This window comes from Diabrotica virgifera, chromosome 8 (assembly GCF_917563875.1).
Source record: "Diabrotica virgifera virgifera chromosome 8, PGI_DIABVI_V3a".
NCBI classification, from domain to species: Eukaryota; Metazoa; Arthropoda; class Insecta; order Coleoptera; family Chrysomelidae; genus Diabrotica; species Diabrotica virgifera.
In genome coordinates this window covers 69,876,767-69,887,607 of record NC_065450.1, presented here as the reverse complement: position 1 = coordinate 69,887,607, position 10,841 = coordinate 69,876,767, and the positions used below count along the sequence as shown (strand labels likewise).

At 31.8% G+C, this 10,841-nt stretch overlaps 1 protein-coding gene across 5 annotated transcripts in view; it reads right to left on the bottom strand.

Annotated features, from left to right (window-relative positions):
* The window catches only part of LOC114340777 (ras-related protein Rap-2b), a 607,622-nt gene that overhangs the window by 357,104 nt on the left and 239,677 nt on the right, over positions 1-10,841 (bottom strand). For all 5 annotated transcript variants that reach the window (XM_050659445.1, XM_050659448.1, XM_050659447.1 and 2 more), the window contains exon 2: positions 3,222-3,263. The gene's annotated coding sequence lies outside the window, so the exon portion shown is untranslated. The remainder of the gene's footprint in view (positions 1-3,221; positions 3,264-10,841) is intronic.

Here is a 10,841-nt window from a genome sequence, read left to right as displayed (position 1 = left end):
AATATTATGGACAATGCTTAGAGATGTGCCAACTCTCTGCAATGGAATGTGTAGTTGATATTATACTCTGGGATAATTAGCAAAATACAAGGAAAAGTTATTTACCAGCAATTTTATTCCAGAAATCGAATCCTATGATTGTATATTAATAATATAGGTATGCAAAGTCCTCAGATAGTGTGCTACTTTTTTTATAAACAAAATGGCGCCAGAAAGTCGTGTTTTTTTAAATTTTTGCTCTATAACTCCGAAGATTTTAACTTTACACCAAAAACACCCAAATAAAAATTCACCGTAATTAAATTATTCATAGAGACGCGTTTTTTCCGATTTACTTCGACGAAAATTTTCCCCGGAAAATGCGGGTTTTTCCAACAATATCTTTAATTTTCAACAAAAATTTTAGATGAGTAATTGTTTATCAATAATTAAATAACTTGGTAATATAAAACCTCTTTTCGTATAGATTATAACTCCAGAAGCAGATGGAAATTGAATGAACAGTTTAGCAACAATTGAATTGTTAATTAAAAACTTACGGAAGCTATAATAACCACATTAATTACGATATATAAGAATAACTACGATTTTTGTATAAAAAGACATTGTACCTATCTAATGTACTTTACAGAATTAAAATTGGACTATTTAAGCGGCCTCAGTAATATTTTAAAATTATAAACAATTTTTTGGCTTATAAAGAAATATAATATCTCGGGAAATATTAAGTTAAATTTAATCATGAAAACGGTATTGGAATAAAGTGACAGGACGCTACTTTACAAAAAAAACTTTTAATTGTGATGAGGGGTTCCTGAGATACAACCGGTCAAAGTTGACCGGCATTTACGGCAAAGATATAAACAACAGGATCATAATTTTAGAACCATCACCTTTTTATTTTTGTCATCTTTCTCCACACTAATTTTCATATTTTTAAAATACTCAAAACATATATTATTATAATAAAAACTATCGATATTACGAGTGAAAATTGCCAACAATAGCAAAATTCCAATCAAAAATTAGGTTGGAAAAAATGTAATCTCAAAGTTCAAAATCGGTATACCTTAAAAAAATGCATTTTCTCGACTTACCATGGAGCAATTTTCTTCATTATTTTTTTGTTCCCAAGTAACTCGAGTAGAGCCATCTAACTAATGCATTATTAAATGTCAAGCTTGCTTTTGTTTTGTTATAATAGATTAATTTTTTTATAAGAAAAGAAAACTACATATTTTTCCAGTTGTAGACTTTTTTGTAGGTAAACTTACTACAGTTGTACCTTTTAACGTTAAAAATACAAATATTCTTATTTGAAAGTTGTATAATTATTTAAACAATCTGTATTTAAACAAATTAAAAAATTTTGTTATAATAAATAAATTAATTTATTATAACAAAACAGAAGCAACTTTGACATTTAGTAATGCGTTAGTTAGATGGCTCTACTCGAGTTACTTGGGAACAAAAAAAGAATAAAGAAAATTGCTCCATGGGAAGCCGAGAAAATGCATTTTTTTAACGTATACCGATTTTGAACTTTGAGATTATATTTTCTCCAACCTAATTTTTGATTGAAATTTTGCTATTTTTGGCAAGTTTCACTCGTAATATCGATAGTTTTTATTATAATAATATATGTTATGAGTATTTTTAAGATATGAAAATTGGTTTGAAGAAAGAGGATAAAAATAAAAAGGTGATGGTTTGAAAATTATGATCCTGTTGTTTATATCTTTGCCGTAAATGCCGGTCAACTTTGACCGGTTGTGTCTCAGGAACCACTCATCACAATTAAACGTTTTTTTTTTAAAGAAGCATCCTGTCATTTTTTTTTTCAATACCGGTTTCATGATTTAATTAAATTTAATATTTCCCGAGATATTCTATTTGTTTACAAGCCAAAAAATTGTTTATGATTTTAAAATATTTCTGAGGCCGCTAAAATAGTCCAATTTCTATTCTGTAAAGTACATTAGATAGGTAAAATGTCTCTTTATACAAAAATCATAGTTATTCTTATGTATCATAATTATTGTGGTTATTATAGCTACCGTAAATTTTTAATTAATAATTCAATTGTTGCTAAACTGTTCATTCAATTTCCATCCACTTCTAGAATTATAATTATACGAAAAGTGCTTTTACATTACCAAGTTATTTAATTATTGATAAACAATTACTTATCTAAAATTTTAGTTGAAAATTAAAGATTTTGTTGGAAAAACCCGCATTTTTCGGGGAAAGTTTTTGTCGAGGTAAATCGGGAAAAACACATATCTATGAAGAATTTAATTGCGGTGAATTTTTATTTGTATGTTTTTGGTGTAAAGTTAAAATCTTTAGAGTTATAGAGCAAAAATTGAAAAGAAACACGATTTTCGGGCGCCATTTTGTTTATAAAAAAAGTAGCTCACTATCTGCGAACTTTGCATACCTATATTATTAATATATACAATCATAAGATTCGATTGCAGCAATAAAATTGCTGGTAAATAACTTTTCCCAAAAATGGCCTAGTCTCCGATAATCTGCCCAGACTATTAGTCGGAGAGATAGAAACAGATTTTGCTCGTGATAAGTAATATGGACAAACTATATGGGGATATGTTAAATCAGTTGTGTACATGACTTTCCCACGCGAGCCGACACGCTATGGGTAGTTATAAGGGACCAAATTCGTGATTTTTTTATTTTTTTTTGTGACGCTCATGATCGAGATTGTGCACCAAAATTTGAAAATACGTAACTAAGCAAAATCCCCAAGGGCGGAACGCTGCGTGGGAGACAAAGGGGTGTCAGTCAGGGGTGAATATAAAAATTTTAAGGGGTTTATTGTGACGCTCGTGATCGAGGTAGTGCACCAAACTTTGGGAATAAGTCAGTAGATCATGACATAACTAAGCAAAATCTCCAGGGGCAAAACGTTGCGTGGGGGACAAAGGGGCGGTGGGCGGGAATGAATATAAAAATTATAAGGGGTTTTTGTTACGTTCGTCCTTATAATTATTAAAGCTTAATATTATAGAGAAGAGGTAAATAAAAATTGTTAAAGAAAACCAAAAAATACTCAGTGATGTTGGTGTGGCATATTTTACATTACTAATTGTGTAACATTGTATTTGTCATATTTCTTCTTCTTCTTTTTTCTGTTGATTCTCGAAAGATTAGAGTATCTTAAAAACTATTACTTTTTAAACACTTAATTGATCACTTACCAGTTATGCAGCAGCTTTATAGAAGTTCTAACTGAGAACTTACTGAAACAAAAGTAATAATTAAACTTTTATTCAAAATAAAAGTTACAACACACTAATATACAAAGAACATACATTACACCGTAATAAAACATAATATATAACTAGAGTGTTAAAATAAGCTTTCGTTAGTGTAAAGCTAACAGTATTGAGCCTAATAGCGAGTCTAGTATTTTTAGATCTATCAAAATAAACAGGCTGCGGTGGATAGGCCACTTAGAGAGAATGAATGAAGTGGAACCGTCGAAACACATTTATAGGCAAATACCGGATGGAGCAAGGAGAAAAGGCAGGCCCAGATCATGATTTAAGGACCAGGTGAAAGACGACTTGCAAGTATTAAGGGTACGAAATTGGAAAACCAAGGCAAAGGATAGGAAGGAATGGAAGCTGATTCTGGAACAGGGCAAGTTTCACTATGTGTTGTAGAACCAATGATGATGAGGATATTCCTGTTTATTCTATAAGTTTTTTTAATAGTTTTTAGATGTTTTTAAGGCCATCGGTACATAATTCGCAAATATTTTACGGCTATCCCTACTTTTTCTGCCTTTACACGGCAAATTACGTGTCAAATTTTCACTGGTATGGATATGTAAACATTACTAGATGACAATGTCATCGTTAACTTTAAAGATATGGATTTTGAATGTTCTAGGATAAATGTTACTTGTATAATTGCAAAATATTAATTCAATTAATAAATATGATAATTTTTTTTCTACGACCGTTTAATAACATGCTCATTATTCGCTATTTTTTCATAGATAATAGCACCCATTACTGTACCCGTGAGTAATATTTCATTACTCACGGGCTGAAGTTCCTCACGGGTCATTACTCACGGGCTGAAGTTAGATTCAAGTGGCGCATGCCACTTTTAATATTAATCGTATATAAACTGCAAATAAAATTACTTAAACTTGTTTATTTAATACAATAATTATTGTTATTTATACCAATAATTAACTTCGAAAAATATATAAAGGAATTTTAACTGTAACAATGTCAGTATATTTTTTACGTTTATATCTTGTTTACTAAAAATTTTGACGTTTATCATTTAATTTAGTGACAGTGACATTAGCGCTTTTTGTTTATGTTAATTGGAATTTATAACTAATATTGTGTTTGTTTTTCAAGTTATATTGTGTTAAATATGTTATAACATATTATGTATAGTTATATTATTATATTATATATAGTTAAATGTAAATATACATTATAACTATATATTATATGAAATACGTCCACCGACAACAGCCATTTTCTGTTTATTAGATTACATTCTGACATTTATTAGATTCTGACAGTAGGTACAAATTTAAGCTTATAATTTTTCGGAAACGAATAGAACTTATATTGACTATTTCTAGTTGTATTTTTACAATAAATAAGAATTTAGTAATAGTAGGCAACCGATTATTCAGCCACGTACTAGGGGTAAATAGCATTTAGGTATTTTTGTAAATTATTATAATTTAAATCTCGAGTAGTTGATAATTAAATTTTTTACTAATTAAAATAAAAAAAGGTCGTAGAAAAAGTATAGTATTCTACTCGCATGCAATGGCTATTACTCACTCTGATGAATTACGACACTCGCCTACGGCTCGTGTCGCAAACTTCATCATCGTGAGTAATAGCCATCATTACATGCTCGTTGAATAATATACTATTTACTAATTATGTATTCAGTGATTGTAATAATTTACATACTGTACAACAAAAACTAATACTCAATCGAGAAAAGGGGAAAAGTGTTAAAGTGATTTTTTAATAATATATTGTTACTATGGGACGCTTACAATTTTGAACATCATTAACAACAAAATAATTGGATCACAGAATATATCCTGATCAATTCTCTGTTTGGATCATTCACAGATAACAAACAATTAACTTTTAATTAAGTTAACGTCTTAAATCAATTATTTATCAAATACACTATCAATATTATTTAATCAACAACTCAAAATATTCCCGATGCTACGTCAAATAGGTATTTAAAATTATCACTGTCTTGTTACCATATTATTCTATTCGACTCGTGTCGTGTGCGTTGTATGACAAAGATAGCGAATGTTCGATTTGGAAAATATCACTATGGACATGGTGTCCATTTTTTTCGAACCCTGAAAAAGCTAATATTTTTAAAAAATTTAAACGCAGAATGAAATACTAAATTATTATCGAAGGCCGAAAGTCCCTTAGAATAAATAAAAAGTTTCTTTTGAACGACATATTTGAAATTAAAAATCACACTACATTTTCTCTTAGCTTTCACCCCTGCAATTTATTAAAATAAACATTACAAAAGCTTTCAGGGACTTTCGGCCCTCGGTAAAAACGTAATCTTTCATTCTGCGTTTAAATTTTTTAAAAATACTTTTTAAAAATAGTTTTCTCAGGATTTGAAAAAAATGAATCCCATTTAAATAGCATTATAGCCGAAACTACGTAAACATCCCCTTAAAGTAAACATGTACTCCAGTTAATTTTACTGGTCAGATTATATTTTAATTATTTTTAGCATTAATTAGCTGACTTACCTGCACAAAAACTTTAACATAATTAAAATACGTGAGACTACGGATCTCGAGTTTAAAAAACGTTCCTACTAGAATAATCACCCGAAAAACCGACACCGCACTCCGTAGGGACCAGGGAGTACAAAAAGCAACCCTCGAAGTGAATATCGTCTTAAGAACATATAGTGGAAAATGGGGTTAATTTCACAGTATTCCTTTATTCATGGCGGGCTTTAGACAAGAAGTTGGGCACACATGTGTTCAATTCAATTTGGTAAACAACGTACCTTGACGTTTCTCCTAATATTAGATAAAGCCTTGAAACGAGGTCACAGATAAAAAATAAGTAATTAGTTGAAGACGACATTCATAGATAGATTGAGTGCTATTTACTAAAAATTAGGTTACAAGGACACCATTTGTTGAATAAAAGTCATAGAATATATCTTTCTTCTCCTTACACGTTAACTTGTTTTAGGTATCTTGCTATATTGACTTCGTCTATTGACCTTTGTGTCTTTCCTCCATTTCTCTCTCTTTTGTCATTGTAGAAAATTGTGTTTTCTACAATAGTGTGTTCAATAAATGAACAATAATAACTAGAACATTTGAATCGTCCGTCTCAGTAAATTAAAGACCCACGCGATCAGCATGACATGTTTTTTTCCTGCTGTATCGTATCTCCTGCACCGGTTATTTTTTTACATTCGAAATATTCGAACTTAACGGCCGTAAAATACTCATTTTCACGCTCCTCAACTAGAAACATGCAAGGCAATCTTCATATCATGCTTCCCAATAAGAAGCACGCAAGTAAAAGTTCCTCTTCTGCTTCTCAACTAGAAGTAGGCAAGCAAACTTACGCTCTGGCTTCTTAGCTAGAAGCAAGTCAAATATTATTTCAAGTTCCTATTTTACTTTAATTAACTACATAATTACGTTTATTAAATTCAGTACGAGTGCATCAAATATGTAAGTATATGAAATTATTAGTTTCATCATCATCATCATCATGCAACCTCTCCCGTTTACTGCTGGACGGGAGAGAGAGACCATAGGTCTCTCCCATTTTTCGCCACTTTCCACGGTTATGTGCGTCTTGCCATTTCTTGGACATTCGTTTAATGTCGTCCATCCAGCGTGTTGGTGGTTTTCCTCTGCTGCATTTGTCTTTTCTTGGGCGCCAGTCAATTAGTTTTCTCGTCCATCTTCAGTCTTTTAGTTTCGCTACGTGACCAGCCCAATTCCATTTTAGCTTGGCGATGCGTTCGTCCACATCAGCGATACCTGTTCTTTTCCTCAGGTCTTGGTTCCTTATTTTGTCTTTTTTTTGTCACGCCGAAAATCGATCTTTCCATGCGCCTTTTTACCAGTAGCATTTTAGTGCTGTTGTATTTGTGAGCGTGAGAGTTTCTGCTCTGTATGTCATAATAGGAAGATCGCATTGGTCAAATGTCTTTCGTTTCATAGCTACCGGGATGTTGCTCTTAAAGATGTCTCTTAGTGAACCATAGGCCGCCACCCAAACAAGTGGTATTCGTCGTTGAAATTCACAGATCTGACACTATTGGTTTATTACAGAATAAATCAACAATTTTGTGGTCAACAGTAGTAAATTCTTGCTCTGAGAAACTACAGGGTTGCCAGTTATATGATCATCATCAGCCTTTTGAGTCAACTGCTGAACATAGACCTCTCGTAAATAATTACACTGCATCCGATCTTGAGCACCCTGAATCCAGTTGTGTGGACTAGCTTGATGTTATCCGCCCACCTTGTTGGAGGATGTCCACGATTACGATAAGCATCGTGTATACATCTCCATTTAAAAATTTTCTTTGGCCATCTTTCATCTTTGAATCTGCAAGCATGTCCCGCCCAGTTCTATTTCATAGGTGTAATTCTTTGAACTGCGTCCGTAACACAACTAACTATTTTCTCATAACTACTTTATTTGAAACTCTGTCTATGAGGGATATATTCAACATTAACTTTTCCTTTGTCTCTGTATCATTTGTATTTTATTGAATACTTTTTTGGTGAAGGTTCATGTTTCTGTTCCATACATTATAATTGGTACGCATTGATCAACGACCTTCCTTTTCAAACACATGGGAATATCTTATCTAAAAACTTCCCTCAGTTTTCCGTAAGTCGCCCATAACACCAGTCCTATTCTCCTGTTTAACTTGTTTGATTTTCTCTTTCTAATTTAATCTCGTGGTCCAGATATTTATAGCTATGCACTTGTTCAAGTTGCGTGCTTTATTGTTGTTATTATAAACTTTCTTGTTATATTTATATAAAGTCTGGCACAAAGGTCTACTCTATAAACTAAAAAACCTATTGCCTCATCCATATTATGAACTTCTAAAGTCTTACTTATCTGACAGATTTTTTTCAGTTAAATACCATTCAGAATATTCAGAATTATACCAAATAAAATCAGGAGTACCGCAAGGCAGCGTGTTAGGTCCAATGTTGTACCAGCTTTTTACTGCAGATCTACCAACTTCAAGAACTACAATAACAGCAACATTCGCAGATGACACTGTAATACTCGCCTCACATCATGATTCAGTAACTGCCTCAAGAAACTTACAAGCCAGCCTTAATAATATCCAAGCATGGTTAAAAGAGTGGAAAATTCGAGTTAATGAGACCAAATCAATCCATGTTACCTTTACACTAAGAAGAGGTATATGTCCAGCAGTGTTATTAAATAATCAAATGATTACTCAGAGAAATGAAGTCGAATATTTAGGTTTACATTTTGACAGAAGATTAACATGGAGAACACATATATTTACAAAACGAAAATAATTGGGTCTCAAACTAAGACAACTTTACTGGCTTAGTGGCAGGAAATCACAATTAAATCTCACAAATAAGATCTTAATATATAAAGCCGTACTGAAGCCAATATGGACGTATGGAATTCAATTATGGGGTTCTGCTAGCAATTCAAACCTAGAAATCCTACAAAGATTCCAGAACAAAGTTCTTCGAATTATAACCAATGCTCCGTGGTATGTTTCGAACAACATAATATAAAAAGACCTCCAAGTTCAATCCATAAAAACTGAAGTCACAAAGTACAGTGAAAAATACAAAAACAAAACTAGTGCTCACTCTAATGACTTAGTGCGCGAACTGTTTAATGTCAACGATGAAGTGCGTCGACTAAAGTGTTTTAAGCCTACAGACTTAATAAACAGATTTAAATAAAATTAATAAACATTTACCACTACATTATTAACTTTGTTTGTTAATTATATGTTAAAGGAAGCCTCTTACTGGAGAGAATTCCTACGAGTCATTTGTTCTTCTAATTATTGGCATAAAATTTACTTATTGTTATGAGTGATAACAAATTGTAAATTAAATGGAACTAAATAAAAAAAAGTATTTATCGCATTTGTTTAGTTTTAATAACATTTAAAAAGGTGATTTGTCCGCTTTCATCGTCGTTGTGGTCTTCATCTGTAACCCTAGAAAAAGGAGCCTCATAGAGGGCTATCAGCCGGGCCAGCTGAGCGCTGGTTTTTATAGAGGTGATATTCCTCTATATCTGATGTTTTTCCGGGCTTGGGTTAGACTGTATCGGTTATAGAGCAATACACTTCACTCCATACTTAAAAAAAAGGGACATAAAATCATACCCACACGCTGCAGAAAACGAAAACATTTATAATCTAATCTAATTATGGTAACAATTTTTACTCCGTAGCGTGACAACCCTTCATGGGTTTTAGCTGGCTCGACAACATGCCTCAATTTCTCTGTCTTGAGCAATCGCCATCCAATTCTCCAAGCCTATAGCTTTAAGTTCCCCTGCTATATCATACCGCCTACGTAGTCGAGTACGTTCACATGGTCTTCTTCTAGTTTGTACTTCTTTGGAGTCTTCTGTACGTTATTTATTTTGTTATGTTAACGTCTGGGTATAGTTCTTTGAGCTCTTTGCTAGTTCCTATAATATATTGTACTGCTGCTTTATCAAGCACAGGCCCGAAGATCTTTATTAGGATTTTTCTTTCCCAAACACATAGTCTCTTATCGTTTGCCTTTGTTATCGTCCACGTTTCGCTACCATACATCACCACAGCTCGTATGATTCTTTTATACAGTTGTATCTTTATATAAATAGAATAGAAAAAGACTGTTTGACTTGTACACACTTCTATATAAATCTCAACGGGAACTGGTGTATGTTTTCAAAAGACTGATAGTGTGTAAATTAATTTATTAAATCAGCTAAGTACTTTCAGCATATTAATGCCATCATCAGAGCTATCCTATAAAAAGACTAAGTTGAAAAATCTTATTCATAAAAAATTATAAAGTGAAACTTACGTCTTATAGGTGTAAAAACCTCAAAAGAAGAGAAAACTTCGAACAAACACATTCTATATTTTAAAAATTAACCCAGGGATATAACCACTGGTTAGGGTAAAAAACCCTTAAATGTTAAAAATCACATTTAATGTGTTTTTTTTTACAAAATGGCCACCATTCGTACAAAGAACAGCTGTTACTGACAATATTCAAAACGACAGCCTGCTGACGGAAACAGTAGTTCCTAGCGACATCTGTGTTATTAAAATTATTTAAAATTTTTGAAAATGACTAAGTTGTCATATGTAGTTAACTAATTGGTATGACGTTAAAGTTAATATGAAAAACTAAAGTTAAATTTAAATGACAATTGTTAAGTTTAAATTAAAGTTAAATGTGAAAATAATCAAATTATCAAAGTATTATTAATTATTAAAAAAACCAAACAACCAGTCAGTTCTGACCAAATATAGAAGTGAGATAGATGAAAACCAAGGAGAAGCACCGTTGGACAAGCTCAGAGTTCCAAAACTGTTTGAAAACAATATTATTATTAAAAAAGCCAAATCGAAAATATTTAATTTAATTGTAATCAATGAAAGAAAATTCAAATATGTTATAAAGTAATGTTCAAAAAACTAGAGCAATTGTTGGGCATGCTGAATATAACAGTATTAAAGAAACTTCTTAAAGATTGGATCAAATTTACAAT